Genomic DNA, 16952 nt, shown 5'->3' on the forward strand with positions numbered 1-16952 from the left:
TTCAATTTCAGAGTGTGTTCTAAATGGTTACTTCCTTGTGCTTAGGACAGAACCCAGTCTCTGTCCCCAGGAAGGAGGACCCTAGGGTATTATGCTTTAAAAGTTATGGTCTTGGAAAGCCAGCTGTGTGGTCTGTGCTGCCCTCTGCTGGTCACAAGGTGCACTCACACAGTAAACCCCGCCCACCTGATGAAGGGTGGAATTCTCCTACCCCATTAGGGAGAACTGCCTAGGCTGTTCTAAGCAGGATGTCATTACAGATTTACATTTCTGAAGTCTAAAGGTAAAAGTTGAGGTAAATTCTTTTGGAATTTATTCTAACAGTACAAACCCACATAGTTCCATGGCCTTTAAATTTTTTTCAAGGTTTTTAGCGTGTGTGTGTGTGTGTGTGTGTGTGCGCGCGCGCCCGCCATAGCATGTATGTAAATGTCTAAGGACAGCTTATGGGCGTTGCTTCTCTCCTACCAAGTGCCTATTGTACTGAACTCAGGCCATCAGCTGGTAGCAGACCCTTTTACATAATGAATCTTCTCACTGCATCTGTCGATCTGTTTTCCCAATGGTAGGAAAAAAAAAACAGTCTTACTTTCACAGCATCTGTGAGCCTCCTAATGCTGAATGAGCAGACATAAAAATGTCCATACTGGGCCAGGTATGGTGGACCACATCTTTAATTCCAGTACTAGGGAGGCAGAAGCAGGTGGCTATATTTGAGCTCAAGGTTATCCTGGTCTACAGAGTGAGTTCCAGAGCAAACAGTGCTACACAGGGAGAAGCTGTTTCAAAGGGGTGAGGGGATATATATCAAAAGTCAGGATTCACTTAGATTTAAACAGACAGTTGAATCACCCAACGATTCCATACAAGCTTGTCCATACTCATACTAATTTTTACAAATTTTATATTTCCTACCCTATAGCTATATGTATATTATTCAATATGATCTATTGAGTGATAAAGAACCATCATGAAACTAGGCATTGTGGCACATTGCAATTCTGGCTACTTGCAAGGATAAAGAAGAATGCTGGGACACTGCCGGAACCTGAAGGAACAGACCGGATAAACAGTTCTCTGCACCCAAATCCCATGGGAGGGAGAGCTAAACCTTCAGAGAGGCAGACACGCCTGGGAAACCAGAAGAGACTGCACTCTGCACACACATCTCGGACGCCAGAGGAAAACACCAAACGCCATCTGGAACCCTGGTGCACTGAAGCTCCCGGAAACGGCGGTGCAGATCTTCCTGGTTGCTGCCGCCGCAGAGAACTCGAGGGCAGCATCCTGCGAGCGAACTTGAGCCTCGGGACTACAGGTAAGACCAACTTCTCTGCTGCAAGTGACCTGCCTGGTGAACTCAAGACACAGGCCCACAGGAACAGCTGAAGACCTGTAGAGAGGAAAAACTACACGCCCGAAAGCAGAACACTCTGTCCCCATAACTGGCTGAAAGAAAACAGGAAAACAGGTCTACAGCACTCCTGACACACAGGCTTATAGGACAGTCTAGCCACTGTCAGAAATAGCAGAACAAAGTAACACTAGAGATAATCTGATGGTGAGAGGCAAGCGCAGGAACCCAAGCAACAGAAACCAAGACTACATGGCACCATCGGAGCCCAATTCTCCCATCAAAACAAACATGGAATATCCAAACACACCAGAAAAGCAAGATCTAGTTTCAAAATCATATTTGATCATGATGCTGGAGGATTTCAAGAAAGACGTGAAGAACTCCCTTAGAGAACAAGTAGAAGCCTACAGAGAGGATTCGCAAAAATCCCTGAAAGAATTCCAGGAAATCATAAATAAACAAGTAGAAGCCCATAGAGAGGAGTCACAAAAATCCCTGAAAGAATTCCAGGAAAACACAAACAGTTGAAGGAATTAAAAATGGAAATAGAAGCAATCAAGAAAGAACACATGGAAACAACCCTGGATATAGAAAACCAAAAGAAGAGACAAGGAGCTGTAGATACGAGCTTTACCAACAGAATATAAGAGTTGGAAGAGAGAATCTCAGGAGCAGAAGATTCCATAGAAATCATTGACTCAACTGTCAAAAGATAATGTAAAGCGGAAAAAGCTGCTGGTCCAAAACATACAGGAAATCCAGGACTCAATGAGAAGATCAAACCTAAGGATAATAGGTATAGAAGAGAGTGAAGACTCCCAGCTCAAAGGACCAGTAAATATCTTCAACAAAATCATAGAAGAAAACTTCCCTAACCTAAAAAAAGAGATACCCATAGGCATACAAGAAGCCTACAAAACTCCAAATAGATTGGACCAGAAAAGAAACACCTCCCGTCACATAATAGTCAAAACACCAAACGCACAAAATAAAGAAAGAATATTAAAAGCAGTAAGGGAAAAAGGTCAAGTAACATATAAAGGCAGACCTATCAGAATCATACCAGACTTTTCGCCAGAAACTATGAAGGCCAGAAGATCCTGGACTGATGTCATACAGACCCTAAGAGAACACAAATGCCAGCCCAGGTTACTGTATCCTGCAAAACTCTCAATTAACATAGATGGAGAAACCAAGATATTCCATGACAAAACCAAATTTACACAATATCTTTCTACAAATCCAGCACTACAAAGGATAATAAATGGTAAAGCCCAACATAAGGAGGCAAGCTATACCCTAGAAGAAGCAAGAAACTAATTGTCTTGGCAACAAAACAAAGAGAAGAAAAGCACACAAACATAACCTCACATCCAAATATGAATATAACAGGAAGCAATAATCACTATTCCTTAATATCTCTCAACATCAATGGCCTCAACTCCCCAATAAAAAGACATAGATTAACAAACTGGATACGCAACGAGGACCCTGCATTCTGCTGCCTACAGGAAACACACCTCAGAGACAAAGACAGACACTACCTCAGAGTGAAAGGCTGGAAAACAACTTTCCAAGCAAATGGTCGGAAGAAGCAACCTGGAGTAGCCATTCTAATATCAAATAAAATCAGTTTTCAACTAAAAGTCATCAAAAAAGATAAGGAAGGACACTTCATATTCATCAAAGGAAAAATCCACCAAGATGAACTCTCAATCCTAAATATCTATGCCCCAAATACAAGGGCACCTACATACGTAAAAGAAACCTTACTAAAGCTCAAAACACACATTGCACCTCACACAATAATAGTAGGAGATTTCAACACCCCACTCTCATCAATGGACAGATCATCGAAACAGAAATTAAACAGAGACGTAGACAGACTAAGAGAAGTCATGAGCCAAATGGACTTAACAGATATTTATAGAACATTCTATCCTAAAGCAAAAGGATATACCTTCTTCTCAGCTCCTCATGGTACTTTCTCCAAAATTGACCATATAATTGGTCAAAAAACGGGCCTCAACAGGTACAGAAAGATAGAAATAATCCCATGCGTGCTATCAGACCACCATGGCCTAAAACTGGTCTTCAATAACAATAAGGGAAGAATGCCCACATATACGTGGAAATTGAACAATGCTCTACTCAATGATAACCTGGTCAAGGAAGAAATAAAGAAAGAAATTAAAAACTTTTTAGAATTTAATTAAAATGAAGGTACAACATACCCAAACTTATGGGACACAATGAAAGCTGTGCTAAGAGGAAAACTCATAGCGCTTAGTGCCTGCACAAAGAAACAGGAAAGAGCATATGTCAGCAGCTTGACAGCACACCTAAAAGCTCTAGAACAAAAAGAAGCAAATACACCCAGGAGGAGTAGAAGGCAGGAAATAATCAAACTCAGAGCTGAAATCAACCAAGTAGAAACAAAAAGGACCATAGAAAGAATCAACAGAATCAAAGAATCAAAAAGTTGATTCTTTGAGAAAATCAACAAGATAGATAACCCTTAGCCAGACTAACGAGAGGACACAGAGAGTGTGTCCAAATTAACAAAATCAGAAATGAAAAGGGAGACATAACTACAGATTCAGAGGAAATTCAAAAAATCATCAGATCTTACTATAAAAGCCTATATTCAACAAAACTTGAAAATCTACAGGAAATGGACAATTTCCTAGACAGATACCAGGTACCTAAGTTAAATCAGGAACAGATAAACCAGTTAAACAACCCCATAACTCCTAAGGAAATAGAAGCAGTCATTAAAGGTCTCCCAACCAAAAAGAGCCCAGGTCCAGACGGGTTTAGTGCAGAATTCTATCAGACCTTCATAGAAGACCTCACACCAATATTATCCAAACTATTCCACAAAATTGAAACAGATGGAGCACTACCGAATTCCTTCTATGAAGCCACAATTACTCTTATACCTAAACCACACAAAGACCCAACAAAGAAAGAGAACTTCGGACCAATTTCCCTTATGAATATCGACGCAAAAATACTCAATAAAATTCTGGCAAACCGAATCCAAGAGCACATCAAAACAATCATCCACCATGATCAAGTAGGCTTCATCCCAGGCATGCAGGGATGGTTTAATATACGGAAAACCATCAACGTGATCCATTATATAAACAAACTGAAAGAACAAAACCACATGATCATTTCATTAGATGCTGAGAAAGCATTTGACAAAATTCAACACCCCTTCATGATAAAAGTCCTGGAAAGAATAGGAATTCAAGGCCCATACCTAAACATAGTAAAAGACATATACAGCAAACCAGTTGCTAACATTAAACTAAATGGAGAGAAACTTGAAGCAATCCCACTAAAATCAGGGACTAGACAAGGCTGCCCACTCTCTCCCTACTTATTCAATATAGTTCTTGAAGTTCTAGCCAGAGCAATCAGACAACAAAAGGAGGTCAAGGGGATACAGATCGGAAAAGAAGAAGTCAAAATATCACTATTTGCAGATGATATGATAGTATATTTAAGTGATCCCAAAAGTTCCACCAGAGAACTACTAAAGCTGATAAACAACTTCAGCAAAGTGGCTGGGTATAAAATTAACTCAAATAAATCAGTAGCCTTCCTCTACACAAAAGAGAAACAAGCTGAGAAAGAAATTAGGGAAATGACACCCTTCATAATAGACCCAAATAATATAAAGTACCTCGGTGTGACTTTAACCAAGCAAGTAAAAGATTTGTACAATAAGAACTTCAAGACACTGAAGAAAGAAATTTAAGAAGACCTCAGAAGATGGAAAGATCTCCCATGCTCATGGATTGGCAGGATTAATATAGTAAAAATGGCCATTTTACCAAAAGCGATCTACAGATTCAATGCAATCCCCATCAAAAAACTAATCCAATTCTTCAAAGAGTTAGACAGAACAATTTGCAAATTCATCTGGAATAACAAAAAACCCAGGATAGCTAAAACTACCCTCAACAATAAAAGGACTTCAGGGGGAATCACTATCCCTGAACTCAAGCAGTATTACAGAGCAATAGTGATAAAAACTGCATGTTATTGGTACAGAGACAGACAGATAGACCAATGGAATAGAATTGAAGACCCAGAAATGAACCCACACACCTATGGTCTCTTGATTTTTGACAAAGGAGCCAAAACCATCCAATGGAAAAAAGATAGCATTTTCAGCAAATGGTGCTGGTTCAACTGGAGGTCAACATGTAGAAGAATGCAGATCAATCCATGCTTATAACCCTGTACAAAGCTTAAGTCCAAGTGGATCAAGGACCTCCACATCAAACCAGACACACTCAAACTAATAGAAGAAAAACTAGGGAAGCATCTGGAACACATGGGCACTGGAAAACATTTCCTGAACAAAACACCAATGGCTTATGCTCTAAGATCAAGAATCGACAAATGGGATCTCATAAAACTGCAAAGCTTCTGTAAGGCAAAGGACACTGTGGTTAGGACAAAACGGCAACCAACAGATTGGGAAAAGATCTTTACCAATCCTACAACAGATAGAGGCCTTATATCCAAAATATACAAAGAACTCAAGAAGTTAGACCGCAGGGAGACAAATAACCCTATCAAAAAATGCGGTTCAGAGCTAAACAAACAATTCACAGCTGAGGAATGCCGAATGACTGAGTAACACCTAAAGAAATGTTCAACATCTTTCGTCATAAGGGAAATGCAAATCAAAACAACCCTGGGATTCTACCTCACACCAGTGAGAATGGCTAAGATCAAAAACTCAGGTGACAGCAAATGCTGGCGAGGATGCGGAGAAAGACGAACACTCCTCCATTGTTGGTGGGGTTGCAGACTGGTACAACCATTCTGGAAATCAGTCTGGAGGTTCCTCAGAAAATTGCACATTGAACTGCCTGAGGATCCAGCTATACTTCTCTTGGGCATATACCCAAAAGATGCCCCAACATATAAAAAAGACACATGCTCCACTATGTTCATCGCAGCCTTATTTATAATAGCCAGAAGCTGGAAAGAATCCAGATGCCCTTCAACAGAGGAATGGATACAGAAAATGTGGTACATCTACACAATGGAATATTACTCAGCTATCAAAAACAATGACTTTATGAAATTTGTGGGCAAATGGTTGGAACTGGAAAATATCATCCTGAGTGAGCTAACCCAATCACAGAAAGACATACATGGTATGCACTCATTGATAAGTGGCTATTAGCCCAAATGCTTGAATTACCCTAGATGCCTAGAACAAATGAAACTCAAGACGGATGGTCAAAATGGGAATGCTTCACTCCTTCTTTAAAAGGGGAACAAGAATACCCTTGGCAGGGAAGAGAGAGGCAAAGATTAAAACAGAGACTGAAGGAACACCCATTCAGAGCCTGCCCCACATGTGGCCCATACATATACAGCCACCCAATTAGACAAGATGGATGAAGCAAAGAAGTGCAGACCGACAGGAGCCGGATGTAGATCGCTCCTGAGAGACACAGCCAGAATACAGCAAATACAGAGGCGAATGCCAGCAGCAAACCACTGAACTGAGAATAGGACCCCCGTTGAAGGAATCAGAGAAAGAACTGGAAGAGCTTGAAGGGGCTCGAGACCCCATATGTACAACAATGCCAAGCAACCAGAGCTTCCAGGGACTAAGCCACTACCTAAAGACTATACATGGACTGACACTGGACTCTGACCTCATAGGTAGCAATGAATATCCTAGTAAGAGCACCAGTGGAAGGGGAAGCCCTGGGTCCTGCTAAGACTGAACCCCCAGTGAACTAGACTGTTGGGGGGAGGGCGGCAATGGGGGGAGGGTTGGGAGGGGAACACCCATGAGGAAGGGGAGGGGGGAGGGGGATGTTTGCCCAGAAACCGGGAAAGGGAATAACACTCAAAATGTATATAAGAAATACTCAAGTTAATAAAAAGAAATGCAAATAAAGGAAAAAAAAAGAATGCTGATAAGTCTGGCCTACAGAGCCAACTTTTTTTTTTTTTTTTTTTTTTTTGGTTCTTTTTTTCGGAGCTGGGGACTGAACCCAGGGCCTTGTGCTTCCTAGGTAAGCGCTCTACCACTGAGCTAAATCCCCAGCCCCAAGAGCCAACTTTTTGAGGCCCTGTCTCAAATTAAAATTAAAAAGGGGACATGCTGGGAATACAACTCTGATAAAATGCTTGCCTGGTGTCTAGTTTGGGCTTTATTGCTGTGAATAGACAGCCTGACCAAGGCAACTCTTAAACAGGAAGACATTTAATTGGGGCTGGCTTACAGTTTCAGAGGTTTAGTCCATTATTATCCTGGCAGGGAGCGTGGCAGCATCCAGGCAGACATGGTGCTGGAGAAGGAGCTGAGGGTTCTACATCCTGATCTGCAGGCTGCAGAGGGAGATTGTGTGCCTCACTGGGTATAGCTTGAGCAGAGAAGACCTCAAAACCCACCCCTACAGTGACACACTTTCTCCAACAAGGCTGAACCTCCCAACAGTGCCACTCCCTATGGGCAAGCATTCAAACACATGAGTCTCTGGGGGTCTAGCCTATTCAAACCACCACACCTGCAATGAATAAAGGCCTACTTCAATCTCCAGTATTGAAAAGAAAACCAACAATATACACTTAACCGTAATCTTCTTAATATTCTTCTAAGGCGATAACACCCCCCACATGATGTTTATTTAATTCAGTGCCCCCCAAGTTTGTTCACCAGCATCAATATTAGATTTTCTTAGCTTCTCTGAGGTGAACTTGTGTACTAGTCACTTTTCTGTTGCTGTGAAAAAAATACCATGACCAAAAGCAACAATGGAAGGAAGTTTATTTTGGGTTACATGGTGTGTTCTGGGACAGCCAGGGCTACATACAGAGATCCTGTCTCAACAAACAAAAACAAACACTAACCAACCAACAAATCAACCAACCAACCAACCAAAACAAACAAACAAACAAACAGACAGACAGACATCCAACCAAACAAACAATCAACCAAACAACCAAACAAACAACTATCCAAAATTGCCCCACAATGGTGAACTGCATTTTAGCCAAAGAATGATTAGCACTGGGTGAGGCTTGTCTTGTGGCAGATCTCCCACAGCTGTTCTCTGCAGTTGGTCATTTCACTCACTGGCTGGCCTGTCCCACTCCTCAGAGGGCAGTCGAAAAGCAGGCCCTCCAGGCAAAGTTTGTGTTGTGCTGGCTGCAGTGTACCTCCCAGCCACCAAACTGAATAGCTACATTTTCATTCTGAGATTCAGACATGCCACGCTATGTGTGGTAATTATGCATTGTCAGCAATCCAGAAGCCCCATGGTCCCTTCACTCCTTCCTAGACGTCTTGCAGCTTTTTTTGTTTTGTTTTGCTTTGTTTTCAACATTCATATACTGGCAGATGCCAAAAGTAACTTCTCTTTGGTGGCAGACACTGAACTTCAGTCCGTCACATTCAGTGAAGCTCTCAGGGTCTCCATCTCATTCTGAAGTATTACTTGTAAGTTTGAGGCCTGATCATACAACGTTGCCGAGGCTGACCTAGAACTCAGTTACTTACCAGCACAAGGATGGCCTTGAACTTCTTGTGAGATTAAAGGGACACACAATTATCCTCCAATATTGTCTAGAACTTTCCATTCTCCATTACCCTCCCAAGTAGTTGGTATGACAGGCGTGGGCAATCAGACCCAGAGGGCAAGGTGTAACTGACGTTACTCCCAAGGTATCTCACTCTTGGCTGGGGATTTAGCTCAGTGGTAGAGCGCTTACCTAGGAAGCGCAAGGCCCTGGGTTCGGTCCCCAGCTCAAAAAAAAAAAAAAAAAAAAAAAAAAAAAAAAATTAGACCAAGGTATCTCACTCTTTATTAACTGTGTGCCAGCCCACACAGTTTCCATGAGATGGTTATAGATTATGTCCTAGGTTTGCTGGGGAAACATGCCCACAGGAGCCTGTTTAAGGCAAGTCCCTTACTGGGTTTATCAGATAGAGCATGGTACAGCTCACCCCAAGTTCTTTTCAAAGGTTTTCAGCTCCAATGTCCTTTCTTTCAAGGAACATCCTGATCGACGTTGTTCTCAGTCGCTGCAAGAGGCTGACCGGAAGTAGATGCTGACCTGCTGGTTCATTCTCTCTGCATTTTACTTTTCTTTCAGTTACCATCACTTAATCTTTTTTCTGATTTTCTTCTTTATTTTCTGTACTCGAGTGTTTTGCTTGCATGTATGTATGTCTTCACAACACGTGCACGGCTGGTGCCCTCAGAGGCCAGCAACTGGGGACATTCCAGGGCTTCCGGTTCAGTCTGTTTCCAGGGCTAAGATTGACTGAATGGACATAGGACAATCCCACCCACAAGGCAATAGACTGACAACTCACAAGGTCAATGTCTAAGCAGCTCCTCCAGACACTCTCACCCTCAGAGACAGCCTAATTTGGAACCACCGCTGAGGCCATTCTGTCTAACTACAGATCAGTTGCTATTAGATCTGGTGATGAAGAAAGTCCTGCTGTACTCTGGTGGTTTACATGAACAATCTTAGCTTCCAGAGACTGAGATAGGAGCCTGGGGCCAACCTGAGCTACACATTGAGTGTCCAGGCCATGGCAAAAATCCCACTTAAACAAAAAGCTCTCTAAACAAAAGAATAGGCGTTTGTGAAGAGAGAAGATACCTGCTCCCGGGTATCAATATTGTCTTACAGAAGCTGAGCTATCTGTCTATCTGGGGGTAACAGGTTGGCACGTGAGAGTCATGTACCATGCACACTGGCGCAGGGGTCAGTTCTTCCCACTATCCTAGTGTTCTGTGAAACTCATGAGTGTAGGGTGACAGTAAATGTGATAAATATATTGAATGTGATGTGGTTTTGTTGATATTGTTATTTTTGTTGTGGGCTCTTGTGGTGGGATATGGGTAATAAAAAAACTTGCATAAGCTGGCCAGATGGGTCAGTGGATACAAGTGGTTAACTGCAAGCCTGGCTACTTGAGTTTGATTCCCAAGAATCACATCATAGGACAAGACTAACACTCAAAGAGTTGTCCTCTGACCTCCACATGCATGCTGAGGTGTGAGCACAAACATGTGTGAACACACATACACTCACATGCACACACACTCACATGCATTCACATGCACACACACATGTACACACACATTCATGCACACTAACATACACTCACTCACGCACACACACATACACAAGCACACACACACACACACACACACACACTCACACACACACAAATGAATATGACAAAATAAAACATTCGCCCTGACTTGATAGGATATAACTGAATGGGACAGTAGCATATGATGTCTTCTTTGGCTTTATTCCAGTTATTTGTAAGCCCCAAGGGAAAGAGGCTGGTGGTTTATGAATAACTTGTGTCTTTCCTGTGATTTCCCTGGTAAGAGTGTTCCTGGGTTTACTGTTTGCAGGGCATAGTGGATACTTACAGTATTTCTGGAGGTTTTGCTTTGTTTTGCTATTTCCATGTCTTACAATAAATCGGTTCTTTCCTAGAAAGACCACACCAGACGGCAGCACCAGCAATGCTCTAGTGTAGTCTCCAGGCATGGCAGGGTTTAAGATATTCTCTGGGGTTTGGCCTGAGACTCCATTCCTGTGCTGTTTCCTAAGGAATATACGATGTGACTGGATAAATACCTGGTAGAATGCTTTCTTAGCATGCATAAAGCCCTAGGGTCAGCCCGTAGCACAGCATAAACACAGGGCTTGGTGTCTAATCCCGGACTTTAGGAGGTAGGGATGGGAGTATTAGAAGTTCAAGGTTATCCTCTGCTACAAAAAAAGTTCAACCTTGTAACCTAATTCTACCAGCCAGGCGTCACTTACTAAGGGCTTGCCAACCTTAAAAATAGTGCCACAAGCTGGGTCCAACCGCTCAAGACGTGTGCCTGTGGAAGACCCTTCATAATCAAATGCTAACATATATTCATACCGATGGCTTTCTCTCCCTGACACCCAACCATTGCTGCCTGGTTCTGAAACTCCAAGTCTGAATTGCAGGCTTCCCTGATGACATCTGACCCCAATGACTCCCTCTTTATCTTTACAGTCCTCCAGATAAATGGTTTGAGCTGGAGATCCTTCTCCCTCCTCCAAACCAGCTCCAGCTAGCTAGACAAGCTGTTATCAAAGGGTTTCTCCATGAATTGCTCTGCTGTGACGTAGTCTAAAGAGTTAACAAGCAAAAGATAATAACGTCAGACTGTGAAACTCAGGGCTAACGCACAGTGAGTCCTTGGTCTGCTCCATATCTACTGAAGCCTTCAGTGGGCTGATCTCAGCCAGAATTCTGTTAGCAGAGATGAAAAGCTTTTCTGAGGGGTGTGAGTCCATGACACAACAAAAATGTGTACGTAAATAGTTTAGGAAATTCTTTACCTAGACCTTAAAAATATAATAAAGATAAAAGATGGCTGTAATGGTGAAAAATAGACCAAAAAATGCAAGGTTTAAAGAACTGACAACATAGCTTCCTAGAAGCTGAAGAGGAAGAAAACCTGGCCCAGGAAGTTTTTGAAGCAGTGCTGGGAGCAGCTCTCTACCTACTCAAGAATGGTGCTTGGTGCGGTCGACAAGGGCTGTTACAGATCACTTCCTGCCACCAGTCTTGTCTTTATAAATTATAGGAAAGAGCCAGCTCCAGTGATCACAGCTTTTTGAAAACTGTGTACTCTAGCATATCAACACGGAGAGCTCTGTAACTCCCTGAACGTATTGAGGTTGAAAGTATTTGTATGACAGAAGAGGAGAAGAGTTCTCTAGGCTATGGTAAGGCCCGGTGAATTTACTAGAAAAGGTGTCAATCAATAAAAATACAAGAAAACTGAAAAGAAAAGAAGAGAACAGAACAGAACAGAACAGAAAAGAAAAGAAAAGAAAAGAAAAGAAAAGAAAGAAAGTTAGTTCAAGGCTAGTCTGGGCTAAATGAGACCCTGCTTTTTAAAAGAAAAAAAAAGACTATCAGTTTTGAATTTAAGAAATAGCATCTCAATAAAATGCATCGTTAATCCAACTATTGCATATGGAGACTTTAATCTAGCATACAGTTGACTTTCCAAGGTCTCAGTTGCCTAAGGGTGCAGGAGAGGTCACTTTACTACAAACATCTCCAGCTCTCTCTACCTGGGAGCATCCAGGGCCTGCTCAGCTGCATTTAGGACACCAAATGTCCCCCATGGGGTGCCTCTTGGCTTAATCAACCTCCCAGGCTGGCTGTTGTAAGAAAAGCCTGTCTTGAAGCCCACAGCCTCTCTCCTTGTCTTTCTTCAGAGCTGCATTACAGACCCACAGTGCATTGTGTTGGGGGTGGGTCAGGAGCTCCCTATGCCTGTCCCGACCCCATGTGCTTTCTCATTTCAGAAACAACTTTTACCCTCTATTCTGGCTTCAGCATGGATGTCTAGAAGGCAGGGACGGCATCAGAGCATACAGTACAGTGGCTGGATGTCACCAGGAACAAGTGTAGGTCACAAAGTCATCATTCTAGGAACTCTAAACCAGCAGAGAGCCCTGTGGCTGTCCATTGTTACAAGGTAGGGATAACTAGGGAAGCAGTAGGTGTCTTCCAAGAGAGAAGCTTGATTACTAAATGCTCTATCCACTTTGAGACAATGAATTTCTCGATTACACTCATGTATTTACCATGAATGTCTTGGGTTGAAGGAGGAGGCCCTGCCTCCAACAGAATAACCAATTGCAAACAGCCAGGACAAAAGTCCCCTGCAAATGAGGGGAGTAATGCTGTCTGAGGGCATTGTCTGCTTGCTCCATTCCTTCCACTCTGGTCATCTCCAGCTGCTAACTACATACCTGTGGAAGCCCCTCCAGCCTGTTCTCACTGCTGCCAGGGTCAGCATTAATACTGTCAAAGAGGTGAGGCTTACGTGAAATATGCCAATAGCCAGGCCAGCAGCCTTTAGGCACGGGGACTTCTAGAATTCTTCTGTCACAGGCTGTGCAAACCTAAGGGGGAGCCGACTCCTGAGAGCTGTACTCTGAACTCCATATGGCACATACGTGTCCACAATCATGCACATGCGCATACACATGCACAACAATAATAAACAAACACGTTAAACATAACCAAGTATAATCCAGGAGTAAATTGGAAAAGCAATGAAGTCTAATCAAGTCTTTATTAAACTTTATGTAGCTTATTCAGAGTATGGGACTGGAGAGGTGGCTCAGTAGGTAAGAGCACTTTGTGCTCTTCTAGAGGACCAGCACCCACACTGTGGCTCACAACTATCAGTAACTTCAGTCCAAGGGCACTAGGCACAGTCACGACGCACGGACATACATGCAGGTACAACATTCATACACATTAAGCAGACAAAATCCTAAAAAAAAACAAACAAAACTGCCACTAACACACACACACACACACACACACACACACACACACACACACACACACACACACACAAATACACTACCTTGCTGTATTAACCCAAAATGATGTCCCATCATGGCAAAGCCTTTGTCATTTTCCCTCAGAGTTATAACAGGCTCCAGTCCTGTCAGCAGTGCTCCAATGCCACTTGAACTGAATCCTGAATGGCAGTCCTTACAGCCAAGACCCTTTTGTTGCTTTCTCCTCTGGAAACAGTCAATAGGCCAAAAGGTTCCCCTTGTTTCCTTCCCCCCAGTGAATAAGTTCCTGTTTATATTAACTAGCATTTCAACGTTCAGCCACGGTTAAACTGCTGAATCATGCTGAGACAAGAGAAAAACCAACACGGAAGAAATCTCTACACCCTTCCAGAAGGAAATGGATAAGCAAACTGTGGTACCTGTGACGACAGAATGGTAATCATGAGAAATCAGAAATGAGATGCCAAACCACTGGGTGTGGTCCCCTAAGTGTACATGGTTAAGCTATGGAATGGTAATCTGGAAAGACTTAAAATATTTGATTTGTAATTATGTGTATTGTGTGGATATGCATACAGGAGTAAAGACGCCTAAGGGGACAAGACAAGCATCTTAGGTCCCCTAGATCTGGAGTTAGTGGTGGTGTGTATGAGTCACCTAATGTGGGTGCAGGACGATCTTAAGGACTGAGACATCTCTCCAGCCAGGAACACACTGGAAATTAAGGCAGGAAACAGAAGCTTCTGGAAGCCACACCTGTAATGCCAATGTTCAGATGGTAGACTCGGGAGGATCAAGAATTCAAAGTCATCCCCAACTGCAGAGAGATAGATTATCTCCCTTGATGAAATATAAACCAATTCAGGCTGAATTTAAAAGTAGATAAAGGCAGGTTTATTGGAGGCAGCTCTCAGGTGGGTTCACTGATCTCACAGGAGGAGGCTAGGGAAGGCTCTGTGGAGACTGGGAGACAGAATGCACTCACAGAAATGCAGTGGGAGAGAGAGGAGGAGAGGGAGAGGGAGAGAGGGAGAGAGGGAGAGAGGGAGAGAGGGAAAAACCAAAATGTCTGGATTATATAGTGAAGAGCCCAGCCCCTGGGCAGCAAAATTCATGATAGAGGCCTGGCTTTGCCAGCCAAGCCCTTTAATGGATAGGGACTGAGGGATGCTGGGGAAACATGGAGGCCAGCTCCGCTTTGGAATGTTAAAGAGGCACCTTAGCCACTAGTCCCTGGGTCTGAAACCCAACACACAGCAAATTCAATGTCTGAGAAAGGAGAGATGAAACGGGGAAAGAGAAAAAGGAGGAAAAGCTAAGGAGCAATCCACTAGGCAGTACTACTAGTCATCCTCGAGAAGCATCAGGCCTGCAGAATATTCTGCAGCACGGCACAGGGCTGCTCCTGTGTGGGAGTCTGGAGCGGCTCTGTCCCTTCTGAGGTTGACCTTTGCTTGGCAGAAGTGAATCAAGCTAAGCAGAGTGCTATCTAGAAATCTGGATAGTGGGTCAGATAAACAAGTTGACTGTAAAGAGAGTTACAGATAGCCCAAGGCACTCTGGCCTTTGACCTACAGCATCCCCTCCTCCACAGTGTTGTCTAGTGAGCCAACAGGAGAGAGCTTGTGGCATTTTTAGAATGAATAAATGTAGCTTCTTCAATTGAGTGTGGTGTAGACATTTGCTTCTCACCTTTACTTCCTTTTTACATGGGTTAAAATCTGCTATATGTAGGATTTTCTCCAAGTGTCGGTGGGATATCAATGAGGTAAGAGAGCCATTAAAAAAAAAGTGTCATGGTGTGAGTTCGGCTTGGTCATGACATCTCCCTGACGTTTGTCATCCTATGAATTGGTTTATTGGGTCCTCAGTTACTGTCAGCCTTCCTAAAATGCCCACATCACCCTCAGATCCGTAGACACAGAGCCTCCAGCTTGGCTCACTCTCTCGAGAACGTGAAGGTGTACACACACCGCACATTTAACAATGCTGCCTATAAATATTTCTAATCAGCCCGTGTCCCGGTCAGCTAGCTTCCCCAGACATTTGACCTCCTCTCTCTGTGCTGTTGTGGAGACACACTGAAGGTGCCTTAGGCACGTACCTGGCTACCTGCCACTGTCCCTGGAAGTCCGTGGTGGGTCGGGGCTTCCATTCCGGCCTTGATATTTCGGTCCTAGGCTCACCTTGGGAAATGGGGTACGGTGTTCTTATGATGTGGGGCTTCTCGAATCAGCTAGGTATCCCAGTCCCACCCCAATGTTATTGCTGATACCTATTTCTAAATTAGGAATATGATCATTTTTATTCTCTTAAAACTCCTTCAAAAACTTTGGTTTATTCTGATTTTTCTGTCTCTTCTTTATAGAGGGCACGCATTAGTTTTAAAATAACAATAAAAGGGGTTGGGGATTTAGCTCAGTGGTAGAGTGCTTGCCTAGCAGGCACAAGGCCCTGGGTTCAGTCCTCAGGTCCGAGAAAAAGAAACTAATAAAAGAAAATAACAATAAAGTACAAATCAGGCACATTTACACATGGTTCTTGAAGAATTCTAAACATTGGGGGTGAGAATGTATTATTCTATAAATGATGGAAATTTCCATTCAGAAAAAAAAAAATACCAATTGGACCTATACCCTTCAGGATAAACTGATCTAAATTGTACTCCTACTGCTATACGCCTATCCCTAGGACACAAGACACTGTTTCACTGCAGTGATATACCTTGACATATTATTTATACATAATAGAAACCAGGTGGAAATCAGGTAGATTCCTAAGAATAGTAGAAATGGCAGAATAAATGAGCATAACATAGAATATAATATTAAAGGGTTTGGCATAAAGGAAATTTTGAAATGACTCTCTATAAATGTGTAGAAAAGCTAGCCTCGTGGCGTCAGCTTTGAACATGCGAGTGCAGTGCGGAACAACTGACACACGCCGAGAGGAGACCAGCAAACTGCACTGGGCAACGGCTTCTCAAGTGATGGAATAAAGGTGCTTTATGTTCCCATCTTATAGTTGCCTTTCTTTTTTTTTTATTGTCCTCAGTGAAATAGAATATTGATAATCACAGAAGTCTGGTCGTTAAATGTAAGCACAAAAAATGTCAAAGCTCATGTATACAGTTAGACAATTGGTCAAATTTCAGATTCAGAGAGAGAGGAAGAATATTATCAAACTAAGGATCCCG

The sequence above is a fragment of the Rattus norvegicus genome, chromosome 4 (genome assembly GCF_036323735.1).
Source record: "Rattus norvegicus strain BN/NHsdMcwi chromosome 4, GRCr8, whole genome shotgun sequence".
NCBI classification, from domain to species: domain Eukaryota; kingdom Metazoa; phylum Chordata; class Mammalia; order Rodentia; family Muridae; genus Rattus; species Rattus norvegicus.